Genomic DNA, 16440 nt, shown 5'->3' on the forward strand with positions numbered 1-16440 from the left:
GCTCTAAAGATATATTTTTAAGATGGTGAATGTTATTTTCTATCTCACCAACTGCTGGGATCTGATTGGTCATTAGCCCATTTCAGGGGAAGCTTCAAGAGCTAATCAGGGGGTGTTATCAGCTATGATTTTATTGCCACTGCACAGAAAACTTAGCAATAAAGAAAACTGTAAATTCAGGATTTATCCTTTGTAGGGGTGTGCCTCATGCTTGGAAGATTAATGAAGAATTCCTGGTCCATTGTTTATTAAAGATACCACTATTCTATAGCATTTTAATTGTAAATCCTCTCTTTGACATCCTAACTAATGGTTCCTGTTAAATTAATAAAAGCAACATATTAAATTTAAATCTCAGATAAGGTAAAGATTGCTGTTTTAATATCCCATCCATATCCTTTATCTTTCTACAGGGGCTTTCAGGCCAGTAGTTTTAATAACATGCATGAATGAAGATGCTCTTTTTTAACTCAAATGGTGGCAAAGAGTTTTTCCTTTATATTAGCAGGCAATCAATTCCAATAGCTTTTTAATGCTTTCTTAAAGAATCAATTTTAAAGCAGATGCTCTTCAGGGGACCCTCTTAAACTTCTTCACAGCCGGTCTCCTAATTTTCTATTACAATGCAATCTAAAGCAGCTACAAAAATAATGCAGATAATGTTTGCTGGGTAATGATTTCCAATTTCCCCATTCCATGTACCCTGTTATTAGGAGGATCATCTTGGTTGTGTAAATTAATTTTCAATTCACTTCAGGGGAACATTACAATGATTTATTCAATGCTGGTGTTGAAGAAAGTGTTGGGAGGATTTTAGCAATCTGAGAAACAAAATCAATTTGTTCTGATTATCACCATGTTAAAGGGAAAAAAGGGGAGAAACAAAAAAGTCAGTAGAATGTGTGTCAGATTTTTGCAAGCACTTGGAACTATGATTTGATGCTGTGTTTCACTCTGTAATACATAAATTTAGCAAACGAATGGTATTTGGTGATTTATCTCAACTTGGAGATTAAGTTTGAAATAGTCAGGAATATTCTTCCATTTGCTATTTCAGGTAAATGCCTTCAAGGCAAGATAGCACTCATTCATATTTCCTTGGAAGAAAGAAGTAACATAATAGCTTATAATCAAGGAAGAATAGATTTCCTAAGCACAATGTTATTACCACTAGTTTGGTACAAAACTTAAAACAGGAACTATCAAAGCAATGTCTCATAACTGTAAGTACAACTTTTATTTATCATAATTTATTGAGTACACATTTTACCAAGATTGTATATGAACAGTGGTCTTTGTACTATTCCCCAAAAGTCATCCTTTGTGAAGGTTTTACTGACCTTTTATCTTAATGAACTTGTATGTGTTGGTCACCAGAGGCAAATTTCACTGTGTCCAGGTGTGAATGCAAACTGATGCTCTGTTCACTTTGCCAGATCACTTATCTTCATTCAACAGATATTCATGTGTAGGTTGTGCCATGCACTGTACTTGGAGCAAGGAAGATGCTGGAAATAAAAGCAGACTGCTTTAAATATGACACTGCAACCTGTGACAAGATATATGAAAAAGTGGCTCATAGTAATCTTTTAAATAATCTTAAGTTTAATGACTTAAAGAATCAATTTAAAATTTAACCAGGTCAGAAAGGCTGGGGCTAGTTTTCCCCAGGAAGTGATGGTCAGAGTTGTGGATTTCTGACCTGAAGGATAAGTGCTGACCAGGGTGAGTAGGGCCAGAACACCATTTTAAGACAAGAGGTAGGACCAGATTTGTTACCCGAAAAGCCCAGGCTGCATTGTGGCCAACATCTTGTGGAGTAAGTGGGGTGGTGGTAGGGGCTTGAATGGCTGTGAGAATCCACAGGACTGTTGCTGCCATCCAGGAGATAAGGCATGCCCGGGTGCATGTATGGTCTTTCCAAACCTCTGTCCATCCATCTGTGGGTAGCCGGGATGGATGTTCCTTTCTTGACTTCACTGTAGCAGGTGATGAAGGCACAGGTCTGTATGGACTAAAGTGAAGTAGGTTTGGTTGGATTCCTGAAACTAGGTGCCTTCAGGAAAAAGCTTGTAGACCAGCAATAGTCTACAGTCTGTACATTGGTGTAGACCAGCAGGAATAGATTTAGAATCCTTGACAGAGCAGCAGAGAGTCATAGAAACATTCAGAAGCATGAACTTAGCCTTTGAAACTAAATCTGTTTCTTTTTTTGAGTGTTAAGCCCATATATATTATTTGGGGATGTTATTGAAAAATGTTCTTGTTTCAACAGAGAGTGTGGTGCGGTGCATTCATGTTCAGTCATGTCCAACTCTTTGTGACCCCATGGACTATAGCCCGCCAGACTGCTCTTTCCATGGGATTATCCTGGCAAGAATACTGGACTGGGTTATCATTTGCTTCTCCAAGGTATCTTCCTGACCCAGAGATCAAACCCACGTCTCTTGTGGCTCCTGTACCGGAAGGTGGATTCTTTACCACTGAGCCACCTGGGAAACCTTCAATAGAATGTTTTTATTAAGAGCACATACATGTACTGCCTTGGCCTTGTTCTGTTTACAAGCCAGAGCTGAGTTTGTCTCTTTAGCAGAGAATGGTCTAGTGAAGCTATTATGCCCATTATAGTCCATGCTCAACCTGATGTGTGTGCAAAGCCTGGTCTGTCACCTACTGTCTCTATGACTCAGGAAGCTACCTAATTTTAGAGTCTCAGTTTCTTCATCTGTAGGTTGAGGGCACTCAGAATCCACTCTGATTAGCTTGCAAAGGAGTAGGTGAGATGGCGCTTGTGAATCTCCAAGCAGAACCTTTGTCCTGTAAGCTAGCAGTTGGTTCAGGGTATACAGTCCCTAAGGTTTAGGTTAAGCAGGGATAAATGACACAGTCTGGATAGTAATATGCCACTCAGAATGGAGGGGTCACAGGGAGCCACAAACCAGGGCAGTGGCTAAGCAAGTTTACTGAAGTTCTACAGTAAGGCACATGCGATGACTGTTGGAGAGCTGAGTGGCCCCAGCTTTCCCTGGTTTAGAGGGAGCTTATGGCAGGAACTCTGAGGTTTCAGCTTCCTTTATAATAGCTCAGTGCAGGCAAGCTTTATGAGTCCTGCACTCAGGATTCATAGGGCCCAGAGTTTCACCTGACTAGCTCTCTCAAAAAGTCTAGCCTGTAGAACTTCAAGAGAGTATGAATATCTGAGGTTCTGCTACTGGAATATGGAATCCTGAGTGCTATTCTCACTTCTACAAGCTGGATAGGGGCCTGGGTTATAGTGATCTTGAATGAGTTCTCTCTTCTCCATTTTCAAACATATTTAGACCTGCTGATGTTTCTGATATTGGATTAATGTTAGAGTCAATGACCTCAGAGAAGTTAAGCACAAAGACGCATTATTTGTTATGTATAGAAATGTAGACTTTCACATCACCACTTTTAGGTTTTTTAATAGTCATAAAACAAGGATAGGAGTAGGTTAGGCTCTCCGTGAGATTGAAACATGAGCTCAATGGAGATAATGTAGGAACTCAAGATTTCCTCTTTAGATTGATTTTAACATTATTTACATTCTCTCAATAATACTGAGATAAAGTGAAGAATTGATGTGTATATATGTGCCTACTATGTTGGGCTGTTCAAAGAGAAGAGGAAATATTTTTAATGCTTTAAATTTTTTCAAATATTAAATGCTGTTGTGGCAGGTAGGACAAATGTATATTTAAAAACTGAATTTAGGAGAGCTAGTTGTATAGAATTTTTAAATGTCAGTACTACCCCCCCATGCATTCCAAAATCCATTCAAAGCTTGTCAAAAGGGAAGAACCTATTGTGATTTCAAAGGACGTGCAAAGTACATTTATTAACTCTTGATTCTTTTTGAGTTTTAGGAATAAACTGACAGCTTGAGTTAGAAGTAATCATATCTAAATATTCTATGTGTGGGAGATACATTATAATTTTTCAAAGCTACATGAAAGTGAAATCTGTCTGCTGGTTTATTAATGAATCATGAGAAAATGGATACGTGAATTGTCACCAAATTTATAGGATAAGTTTTGATTGGTCTGATGTAAAAATTTAAGCCATACAGCATTTATGAAATTCACCTACAGGGGCTCTGAAGACAACCTCAAGGAGAGAGATAATTAAGATGGATATTTTTCTGTAAATAGGAAGAATATGTGGGAGATCATCTGACTTTTAAACTAGGCTATGACATGCCTGAAATTCTTTTTTGAAGGGAACTGGAGGCACCTTAGGTAAAGAGAAATTCAACTTTGGAGGTTAAAAGCAGAGTTAAATCAAGGTCCATTTCCTGCTTCCTGGGAAAGACATTTGAAGACATATGGATGGGGAAAACAATTAGTGGTTCTAACAAATAACAGGACAGATGCTCAGACTTTCAGGTATTTGTTTGCATTTGAGCTATTTCTCACATGGGCAACTTTGTTTCTTACTCAAGGGCAAATTGTAGAATTGTAGCAAGAATTTCTTAAAAATATATTTTAATTAAATCAAGATTGATGAGTTTCCTAAGAAAAGTTGGGAAGCTTAGCTTGGGAAGCTCAGCTAATAAAAAATATAAAAGCCTCTTAAAAATGAATTATCCAAACCAGAAATAATAATTGAAATAAATTTAAACTAAAAGTCTTAGAAATAAACTAATATTAATTGGGGGAGGGGGAAAGGTAGAAATAAAGCAATATAGAATATATGAACAAGACCTTTCTCCTTTTTTCTTCCTTTTTAAAAATTTCTCTTTTTAAATTGAATATGAAAATGGGATAATGGAGAATAAAAGTCAGAATAAAAATCTATCAAGAGTAGTTAATAAATATATATATTTATTAATATATATTAGATATTTATATATATATCTGAAAACTGATTTGGTTATTTTGAACATGTCCTAAATGTTTTCCTGAACTTCAACAAAAACAAAGTAAAATATGATATTTTGATTTACATTGTCTCAAAAAGTGAACTTTTCCCTGGCATTGCATTCTAAAAGTGTGTGTGTGTGTGTGTATAGGATGTCAAATAACAAATATAACAATAATAATTGAAACATTATGTAACACTATCATGTGCCAGGCAATATTGTAAGCTGCATACACTTTATATATAACCCTCACAATAATCCAGTGAAGTAGGTGGTACTATTATTTGCATTTTAAAGAGGGAAAAACTGAAGCACAGAGAGATTAAGTAACTTGCTCAAACTTACCCAGTACATAAACGGGGGAGCCAGGATTTGAGCATAAGCCATGTGACTTCAGAGTTAGTATTCTTAATTATTATACTATACTGCTTTTATATGCACACCTAACATGTATGTATATATGTGTGTGTATCTGTGTATTTATACAAGGTTATATAGATATAGATAGCCACACATATATAAAATAACTAGTAAATCAATAATTTTGGACTGTCTCAACTATTCAGGGTTCCACATCCCTTTTCTAAGGTCACTTCTGCATGAATCTGGGAATGATATTTATCATAATTCTTTGTTCTAAGTTGTTTCAGCTTCAGTTCAATTCAGTTCAGTCGCTCAGTTGTGTCCGACTCTTTGTGACCCCATGAATCACAGCATGCCAGGCCTCCCTGTCCATCACCAATTCCCGGAGTTTACCCAAATATATGTCCATCGAGTTGGTGATGCCATCTAGCCATCTCATCCTCTGTCATCCCCTTCTCCTCCTGCCCCCAATCCCTCCCAGCATCAAGGTCTTTTCCAATGAGTCAACTCTTCTCATGAGGTGGCCACAGTACTGGAGTTTCAGCTTTAGCATCATTCCTTCCAAAGAAATCCCAGGGCTGATCTCCTTTAGAATGGAATGGTTGGATCTCCTTGCAGTCCAAGGGACTCTCAAGAGTCTTCTCCAACACCACAGTTCAAAAGCATCAATTCTTCAGAGCTCAGCTTTCTTCACAGTCCAACTCTCACATCCATACATGACCACAGGAAAAACCATAGCCTTGACTAGATGGACCTTTGTTGGCAAAGTAATGTCTCTGCTTTTGAATACGCTATCTAGGTTGGTCATAACTTTCCTTCCAAGGAGTAAGCATCTTTCAATTTCATGGCTGCAATCACCATCTGCAGTGATTTTGGATCCCCCCAAAATAAAGTCTGCCACTGTTTCCACTGTTTCCCCATCTATTTCCCATGAAATGATGGGACCGGATACCATGATCTTCGTTTTCTGAATGTTGAACTTTAAGCCAACTTTTTCATTCTCCTCTTTCACTTTCATCAAGAGGCTTTTTAGTTCCTCTTCACTTTCTGCCATAAGGGTGGTGTCATCTGCATATCTGAGGTTATTGATATTTCTCCTGGCAATCTTGATTCCAGCTTGTGCTTCTTCCAGCCCAGCGTTTCTCATGATGTACTCTGCATAGAAGTTAAATAAGCAGGGTGACAATATACAGCCTTGATGTACTCCTTTTCCTATTTGGAACCAGTCTGTTGTTCCATGTCCAGTTCTAACTGTTGCTTTCTGACCTGCATACAGGTTTCTCAAGAGGCAGGTCAGGTGGTCTGGTATTCCCATCTCTTTCAGAATCTTCCACAGTTTATTGGGATCCACACAGTCAAAGGCTTTGGCATAGTCAATAAAGCAGAAATAGATGTCTTTCTGGAACTCTTTTGCTTTTTTGATGATCCAGCAGACATTGGCAATTTGATCTCTGGTTCCTCTGCCTTTTCTAAAACCAGCTTGAACAACTGGAAGTTCATGGTTCATGTATTGCTGAAGCCTGGCTTGGAGAATTTTGAACATTACTTTACTAGCATGTGAGATGAGGGCAATTGTGTGGTAGTTTGAGCATTCTTTGGCATTGCCTTTCTTTGGGATTTGAATGAAAACTGACCTTTTCCAGTCCTGTGGCCACTGCTGCGTTTTCCAAATTTGCTGGCATATTGAGTGCAGCACTTTCACAGCATCATCTTTCAGGATTTGAAAGAGCTCAACTGGAGTTCCATCCAGAAAAGGCAATGGCACCCCACTCCAGTACTCTTGCCTGGAAAATCCCATGGACGGAGGGGCCTAGAAGGCTGCAGTCCATGGGATTGCTGAGGCTTGGACATGACTGAGCGACTTCACTTTCACTTTTCACTTTCATGCATTGGAGAAGGAAATGGCAACCCACTCCAGCGTTCTTGCCTGGAGAATCCCAAGGATGGAGGAGCCTGGTAGGCTGCCGTCTATAGGGTCACACAGAGTCAGACACGACTGAAGAGACTTAGCAGCTGCAGCAGCAGGAGTTCCATCACCTCCACTAGCTTTGTTCGTAGTGATGCTTTCTAAGGCCCACTTGACTTCACATTCCAGGATGTCTGGCTCTAGGTGAGTGATCACACCATAGTGATTATCTGGGTTGTGAAGATCTTTTTTGTACAGTTCTTCTGTGTATTCTTGCCATCTCTTCTTAATATCTTCTGCTTCTGTTAGGTCCATAATATTTCTGTCTTTTGTCGAGCCCATCTTTGCATCAAATGTTCCCTTGGTATCTCTAATTTTCTTGAAGAGTTCTCTAGTCTTTCCCATTCTGTTGTTTTCCTCTATTTCCTTGCATTGATCACTGAGGAAGACTTTCTTTCTCTCCTTGCTATTCTTTGGAAGTCTGTATTCAGATGCTTATATCTTTCCTTTTTTCCGTTGCCTTTCACTTCTCTTCTTTTCACAGCTATTTGTAAGGCCTCTTCAGACAGCCATTTTGTTTTTTTGCATTTCTTTTCCATGGGGATGGTCTTGATCCCTGTCTCCTGTACAATGTCACGAACCTCCGTCCATAGTTCTTCAGGCACTCTGTCTATCAGATCTAGTCCCTTAAATCTATTTCTCACTTCTACTGTATAATCATAAAGGATTTGATTTAGGTCATACTTGAATGGTCTAGTGGTTTTCCCCACTTTCTTCAATTTAAGTTGGCAATAAGGAGTTCATGATCTGAGCCACAGTCAGCCTCCGGTCTTGTTTTTGCAGACTGTATAGAGCTTCTGCATCTTTGGCTGCAAAGAATATAATCAATCTGATTTCAGTGTTGACCATCCGGTGATGTCCATTATGGAGTCTTCTCTTGTGTTGTTGGAAGAAGGTATTTCAGCTTAGAGTTTGCCAAAGAGAGGCGCTTGGTGAGACTGATGGTGGGGACAGAAGAAGCCAGTTTTCCCCTGTACATGCAGTTGCAGCCAGATGCATGAACAGTCCTGACATGTCATGGAGGCTTCCCAACAAGTTCTTGAGAAGCACCCACTTACCATAGACTGAAATAGTTGAAGCACACTTTCCAGAGAATTTTGAGAAGTGCAAAAGCTTCTGTGAGCTATTAAGAACTAACTGCCTCTGACTTAGGAATTTGTGGAGACTTTGCTGAACTTCTTCTCTGTAGATTTTTCAAATTTTTTAAAGCCTTGAATTCCTGTATTAAATATGTGGCATCTAGAATGCATAGAGTGGATGTAGCTCTCCTGGTCATGACCTTCATGCAATAAAATAGTAAAATAGTAAAATAGTCTGGCATTGTGTTGAACACTATGGCTGTTGAGGTAGACATATTTAGTTTAGTTTTTCAATTCTACTACCAACCAGCAGTTTTTCAATATACCTGAATTCTTATTTGTCTCTTTGTAAGATATGGATTTTAACAGTAACTTTTTTCAGTTCAGTTCAGTTCAGTCACTCAGTCATGTCCGACTGTTCGTGACCCCTTTGTTAGTAGTATTTTAATAGAAACATATCTTTTAGGTAGTTCTGAATATTAAAAAAAAAGGAAAACAGTTAGCATAGTCCTAGATTTCAGCAATAGTTATTGGGATTTACTATGGTTTAGCTCAGAAATATTATTCAAATTTTATTATATCATTTTTCTATAAATCTTGGCATTTAACATTAAATTTAAACTGTACAAGTTAAATGGAAACTAAGATAATATGGTGTACTCTGGTTTCATTAAGAATATTTTCCTGAAATAAGAAAACAATGTAGGCTTATTGTGATAAGTTAAAATATAAATACGTATAATGTCTCAAATGAAGAAGTTTATACCACCATTGAATAACTGTATTTATAGTTCTGTACTTTTTTAAACACAGATGTGTGTTTATAAACATATGAACAAAAAATCAAATTATATTTGCTTTCCCACATTTTTTATCTTAACGATAAATCTTTGCAGATCTATATATAGAGAAAGCTACCTTAGTCTTTTTAATGGCTCTATGGTATTCTACTATATTGCACTCTGTGCTGTGTGTTTAGTCGCTTGGTCATGTCCGACTCTTTGCGACCCCATGGATTGTAGCCTGCCAGGCTTCTGTGTCCGTGGAAATTCTCCAGGCAAGAATACTGGAATAGGTTGCCATGCCCTCCTCCAGGGGATCTTCCTAACACAGGGATCGAACTCTGGTCTGCCACATTGCAGATATTCTTTACTGTCTAAGCCACCAGAGAAGCCACTATATTGCTGTATCATACTTAATTAATCTTATATGTATGAGTATTTATTTCTAATTTATCTGCACTATAAAAATGTTTCAGCATTCATTCAATTTTGTGTAAAGTCTAATCATTTTCTTAGAATGATACTTGAATGTGCAGTTTTTAAGTCAAATCAAATATGCATTTTCAATTTTTGTTGATATTGTTAAATGCCCAAGAGAAAGTTTGAGTAAGTTTTTACTTCCAACAAGAAAACATGAAAGTGTTTGTTTCTGTAAACTCATGATAAGTGTCTGGGTGGATGATGATAACAGTATTGTGTTTACAGTATCCAGGATTCATGGATAATTAAAATGTCACTTATCCCATTTGTATCAAACATCCATTGTCTTAAGTGGGTCTTTGGCAAAGGCTGGAAGGAAGTCAGGTCTGAGGAAAATGCTTTGATGAGTGCCCTAAAGGCCAGGACACTGTGTTGTTGAATTAAGGAAAACTGTGTACTTAAGATGCCAGCTGCACAGACCACAGACCCATGCTCCTGTGAATAGGTAAGAGCTTGATCTGAATTTCTGCTCAGCTTCAGGATTCTTCCAACTGAATGGAGGTGGGCTGTGGGGATGATGAGACTAGCCCATTTAAAAATAGTCATTGTCTTGTAAGAAGTTGAATGTATATTTAGCTGAGATCTTTAGATTCTCTGCCAGATACTTCATGAAGAAGTGACTTGGGACTGCTGATATACCTCTGTTATGGAAACAAAAATGAACAATTTAAAACATCTCAGCTGGATTACACTGCCAAATTGCTTTCCAATGTGGCTGTACCTTTTTAAATTAACACCAGCAGTATTTGAGAGTTCCAGTTCCTCTGCATCCTGACCAACACTTGATATAGTCACCTGTTTTAATTTTAGCCTCTTTAATAAATGTATAGCAATAAAAAAAAAATGTGAGATTTTGAATGAGTAAAATCTCATTGCTTACCTAAATAGGTGGAAAATCTTCTAACTACTGGAATGGGTAGAGCTCTTGGGTGGGGCCATTTCATTTTAATTTAAGCTGTTGTGAAACCATTGATTAACTGCAACAGGAGAAAACAGGCTCAGTATCTTTATAAGGCAATTTTATTAAAGCAAAATGGGAACACTGACCCAGAGAAAGGTAATAGTTTTCTTCTTAACTGTGACTATAGAGAAGGCCCCCACTTCATCAAGACCTGCATCTACTAATTTAATATAAATTAAAAGTGTAACAGGGTTTCAGGGCTGCTTTAGGCCATTTGAAATTGAAAATTAATTTGTCAAAAAACAATTTCTTCTCCTCTAGTTTTGAGAGTAATACTACGTGCAGCCTAGTCCATGATCCCTGGTTCATAAGTGGTCTGAGAAATCTGGGGTAGATGGAATGAAGGTTTTCTTATTAATTTAACACAGTGAGACTTGGTCATTTTTTTGTCTCTACACTTCTTTAACTGATTCTCTGTGTATCCAATTCAGACAAAAATGTAGTCAAAATCTAATGAAAGAATTCTGGGATTGGAAGTATTTGGGGCAAAATATTCCTAGTATACTGCTGTTAATCTGACTTTCCTATCTCTCCACTGAAGTTGTTTTGAAGGCTGTGGGTGTTAGAAAAGGACTGTTGGAATAGGTTTTGCAAGAAGAATCTTGTCAATTTTAATTAGAACATTTTGAAAAATATTATATGCTAGCAATGGATATTTAAAGAGACTATACCTTTTTAGAAAAGGAAGAACAATTAAAACTGATTTGTGTAGAGTTCTAAATAAAAAGACATTCAAAGTAAAGTTGTTTCTTCATTTTTTATAAACTGGCCTTAAGCAGTTATTTTCAAGTGGATGCTTAAGATAATAATTACAAATACATACTCACTTTGACTGAATTCTTTGGATCAGATATTTGGCATCAAGAAAAATATTAGTAAGGAAAGCAATAATAATAGCTTAACTTTATATAGGCCTTTACAATTTTTTAGAATTTTACACACATCAGTGATTAACTATTGACAAAAATCTAGTATACAATTTAGACAGATGGGAAATGAGCTGCATTTGAAGGGAATTAGTAAAGGATATATAGAGGGTGGAGAATTAGAAAGTGTCTTTCTTTCTCAGTGGAACCAAAACCAGTTGGGTTCTTTTCTAGAATCATGATTCCAACACTATTCTGATGTAGAAGCAAAACCATAGGCTTTAGAAGAATATTTAACTTTCCACATTTTCTAAAGTCACTAGGAAGTCTCCCTCAGTTATTTCTCATTCTACATGCTGATTGACTACAAACCCCACTGGTGGTAAACATCTAGATGTTGCTGTGCCTGTGTTTTAAAATTTTTATTTGTTACTGTCTTTTTTGACAGGACATAGCTACAGAAGAAGAGAAGAGAAAAATCTAGTTTGAAGAGAGTATATGTACCAATCCATCTCACCCATTAAGTATTGATAATTTTACATTACAATTTTAAAATGACAAGGAATTATTGCTCCAGTACCAGCCAGTCTGAAACAGAAGCAAGTCTGTTTTCCTTCCCCTGTGGTTAGCACAGAGTGTCTGGACAAATAGAAGATTAAATTCTTAAAATATGCACCCAAATGAGGCTGAGGCTGGGTGTGTTTTCATATTGTTCTACAACCAAACACAGGTAACTCACTGGGGTGGCTTAACTTACTCTGACTCTTCTTGATAAACATGTGCATTGTATATAACATTTGCACAGGTTCTTAACAAGTTTCATGGAAAATGATTATTTGTAAAATAAAGAACTTAATTCACATCTCAGTGTGGATGTTGTAGAAAGCAGAATCATTCAATGAAAAAGGTCAGAACACCTTGATCATATATCTGTTTCACCCTTTAACATTAGTGCGACCTCGGCAAAGTCGCCTCATTCATCTGACCTCCAGGTACCTCATCCCTGAAATATGACTGATGCTAGTTCTTGACTGACCTACAGAATAAGGCTGTGAGGCTCAAATGAAATTATGAATGTGTTCAAATGCCCTATAAAGCTCATTTTCTGTTAATACTTTAATATTAACTCCATAAAAATTTTATAGTTTTATATTATCTGTTTGCAGATGCATGTATGTGTGCTAAGTTGCTTCAGTTGTGTCTGACTCTTTGCAACCCAGTGGACTGTAGCCTGCCAGGCTCCTCTGTCCATGGGATTCTCCAGGCAAGAATACTGGAGTGGGTTGCCATACCCTCCTCCAGGGGATCTTCCTGAGCCAGGGATCGAACCCACATCTCTTGCATCTCCTACATTGGCAGGCGGGTTCTTTACCACTTGTGCTACCTGGGAAGCCCATTTGCATATACATGATCACAGATATTTTGAATGTAAAGTACTAAAAAGATCAGTGCCAGAGTATCTGTATGCTTTATCTGCAAGAGGTAATAACCTGCCTGTTTAAAATTAAATAACATTTATAAAATAAAATACATGTAAACATATACACAATTATAAAGTCATTTAAGTTTGTATATGTGTTAGATACATATATAAAACATATACAAAATTAAATGAGTTGTTAAAACTTAATTTTTATCTACTTTTTAAATGTTTTTTTCTTAAAATCTGATTTTAATTCACCTTCTTCTATTTCTTTCTCCTCCCTTTGCTTTGTTGTGTCATGCTTATAAAATAATTGGTTAAGTAATCTTGCTGTCTCTATTTCAGAAAACATACTATTTTATACTTTTGTTTTTATTTTAATAGATGTTAAGTGGTAATATTGGTGGAGGACCAAGAAAGAGCATTTTCAAGCACTTTCCATGTGAGGGACTGCTGGAGGTAGGTAATAAATAAATAAATGCCAAGAATTCTAAGCATGAAATATTCAAGATTTTCCAAGAGAAAAAACTTAGATAAAATTTAGGTCTCATTCATCCGAATAGTCTCTTTGATCAAAACAATTTTGATTACTTTCTTTTAATTTCCTTGCTTCAATTTGCTCATTGGTTTTGTCTGTGTCTCCACACAGTTAATAAATGTGCTGATATTTCTGGCTATTTTCACAATCAATTATGCATTGATCAACTGATTGACCATGCAGCAGTCTGATTTGGTTGGTAAGACAGCTACAAACACTGGATTGACTGTTAAAATTGTTAGCTGTACAGACCTGGCATCAGAGAAGGACTTTTGAAATATGTATAAAATGCCTCACATTCTCAAATGGTCATCTAAATGTCAAACCTGTGTTCAAAATAAAGTTGAATTTGAGTGATTCTTGTTCTTACAGATTGTATATTAAAAGTAAAATTTCATGTGGAACATAATGTAAGGTTCTCATATAAACAAGAAACTGCTAGACTAAAAATGAGGCATTAGTAAATATTGCTGTCCTTCAATGCTGAAGATGATGTTGACTCTTGCAATTATGTTGTTTTTATTCAATTTTAAAATTTTGGTTAAATTATCATAATACTTAAGTTCTATTCTGTATCATTATTAATGTTTCCTCTTTTGTGACTTTGTGCTACTGAGAATTTAGAGAATTTAATTGTTATGAATTGGGCACTATGCAGCCTCAATTTCTGCCAACAGAGATTGTTTTGTCTGTAAGGCTAAAATATTTTTACCTGATCCTTTAAGAAAAGGGCTTCCTTGGTGGCTTAGATGGTAAAGAATCTGCCTGCAATGAGGAGACCTGGGTTCTATCCCTGGATCAGAAAGATTCCCTGGAGAAGGAAATGGCTACCCATTCCAGTATTTTTGCCTAGAGAATCCCATGGACAGAGGAGCCTAGCAAGCTATAGTCCATGGGGTTCCAAAAAACTCAGACAGGACTGAGCAACTAACACTTTCACTTTAAGAAAATGTTTGCTGACTCTTGCCAGAGTTACTACCCCATCTAATGAGAGTTCAAGGCTCTTTTCCACTCACAATACCAGTTGTCCCTCCTTCCCACCTAGAGATCTGACTCTGCTTCAGATCAGGGACAATCTTACCAGGCTCTGGAGGGTAGAGTTCAGGGTGGGATGAGCAAAGAAGTTAAAATGCCAGGTATTCACAGAATGAACTTTGGATTCTGTTGGGAGTTTGGCTTCTCTCTTATGTCATTGTCATACAGGGATCCAAAGCCTTCTCTCTTTTGAGAATTATGTCTTTTTTCTAACTTCCTCAGATAGCCCATTGGTAATCAGGATGGATTCCACAGCCAGGTACTGGAGTGCTTACTGCTTTAGGTGCTGAAATTATCTTTCATGGTGTCATCATACTATTAATGTGGAAAGATACTAGACTTAATGCATGTTTAGGGAAAAGGAGCAAATATAAATACCTGACACATCTTCAGGTAGGCGAGGGACTCACACTGAGTTTTTGTGACTCATCTGGGGTCTGTTCTAGCTCACTGCAGCTTAGGATTCCTTTCCAAGTTTTGAGGCCAAACTCCAGTAATAAAATGCGTCTATTTGTTGGCCTTTTCAAATAGTCTTTTCCATCTGTAGTGCCAGTAGCCTTTTGTCTGTCAAGCATTCAATATTCTCAGCCAACTTTCTCTTTAACAAATAAGTGATGACATTATTATTATTGTTGTTGTCGCTGTTACAGTCCCTGCTCTCCAGTGATTCCCAGTCTGGTGATAAAAAACATGAATGCAAACAGCTAATCTTAATGAAATGTAGTAAGTGAGGAACTGCTTCACCAGAAAAGGTAAAATTCTCAGTGGTGTGATGGAGTTGGATCTTACTAGCTCTGTCATTAAACATTCAGGGATCTTGACAGCTGGTTGCTAAACCTTTTGCACCTTAAAATTGGCCATGGTGGGAATATTAACCCTATAGAAATTGGTGACTACTTCAAATCAGGACCTTTTTTCTTTTTTCTCAGAGAACTGATTTACTGAGACGACATGGCATTTAAGCTGAAAAAAGAGGAGGATGTGGAGTCATTGCAAGAAGGAGGAAAAAAACAGTATGATTAACATATAATATATATAAAATATCAGTAGTATTTGATGTTGAAAAAGATTTATTCTTTTTGACATGTAATGTCAATTCCATTGTATTTATTAAAGTATGAAAATTGTATTTTGATCAATTGGAATCAAATTATAATTCTTTTCTATACTTAATTTGCCACAGACTGATAGGTTAAGTACAGAACAATTATACCAAAGAAGTTCTCACACTGTTAAGAAAGTTCTAGGACTCACAACAGATTTCCCAACCTGGGGATCTGGCAAAGAGACTGAGAACTTCCAGACAATTTGACTTTGGGGGCCAGTGGATTTTGATTACAGAATTTACAGAGGATGGGGGAAACAGACTCTTGGAGGGCACAAACAAAACCTTGTGTGCACCAGGACCCAGGAGAAAGGAGCAGCGACCCCACAGGACACTGACCCAGACTTGCCTGTGAGTGTCCAGGAGTCTCCATTGGAGGCATGGGTTGGTGGTGGCCTGCTGCAGGGTTGGAGGTACTGAGTGTGGCAGTGCATGCCACAATAGTTGGAATTCATTGAATTTCAACTGAAATTCAATTCAGTTTCAATGAATTTCATTGAAATTCAATTCATTGAATTGAATAGTTGAGGTTTATTGTATAAAATATTGACTTGATTAAAAAGGAATTAGCTTTATTGAGTTGGAATTACTTTAGGGAAAAGAAAGGAAAATGAGAGGGGAACTTGGGGTGATTCCCAGTGTTTCTGGGTGGAGACTTATTACCGGGTAAGCGGTACTCTCCTGTGTGCTCATCTAGAAAACTGTACAGTCAAGTCCCGCCTCACAGTGGCATCTTATGTAGCTTAATGGCCCTTTCTGACACCAAACTGATTCAGTGGCAGTGACCTCAAACACACATCAGTGGTCACACAGTCACTGAAATCAGAGGGCTTTGGCTTTACCTGGAACATAGTTTACTCACTTAAAGAATAAAACCATTTAAAATAAAAATTTTGCTGTATGAGAGACAGCATGAGATAATAGAATTTGGGGATTTGGAGGGTGAAGGTCACATAACCA

The 16440-nt window shown here is 37.3% G+C and overlaps 1 long non-coding RNA gene across 1 annotated transcript; it reads left to right on the forward strand.

Annotated features, from left to right (window-relative positions):
* The first annotated feature begins 11439 nt into the window (after window positions 1–11439).
* On the forward strand, window positions 11440–15498 carry LOC123327870. Its single transcript, XR_006542545.2, has 3 exons — window positions 11440–12109; window positions 13187–13261; window positions 15305–15498. It is a non-coding gene; the product is annotated as an uncharacterized LOC123327870 (long non-coding RNA).
* The last annotated feature ends 942 nt before the right edge of the window (window positions 15499–16440 follow it).

The sequence above is a fragment of the Bubalus bubalis genome, chromosome 10, assembly GCF_019923935.1.
Source record: "Bubalus bubalis isolate 160015118507 breed Murrah chromosome 10, NDDB_SH_1, whole genome shotgun sequence".
Lineage (NCBI taxonomy): Eukaryota > Metazoa > Chordata > Mammalia > Artiodactyla > Bovidae > Bubalus > Bubalus bubalis.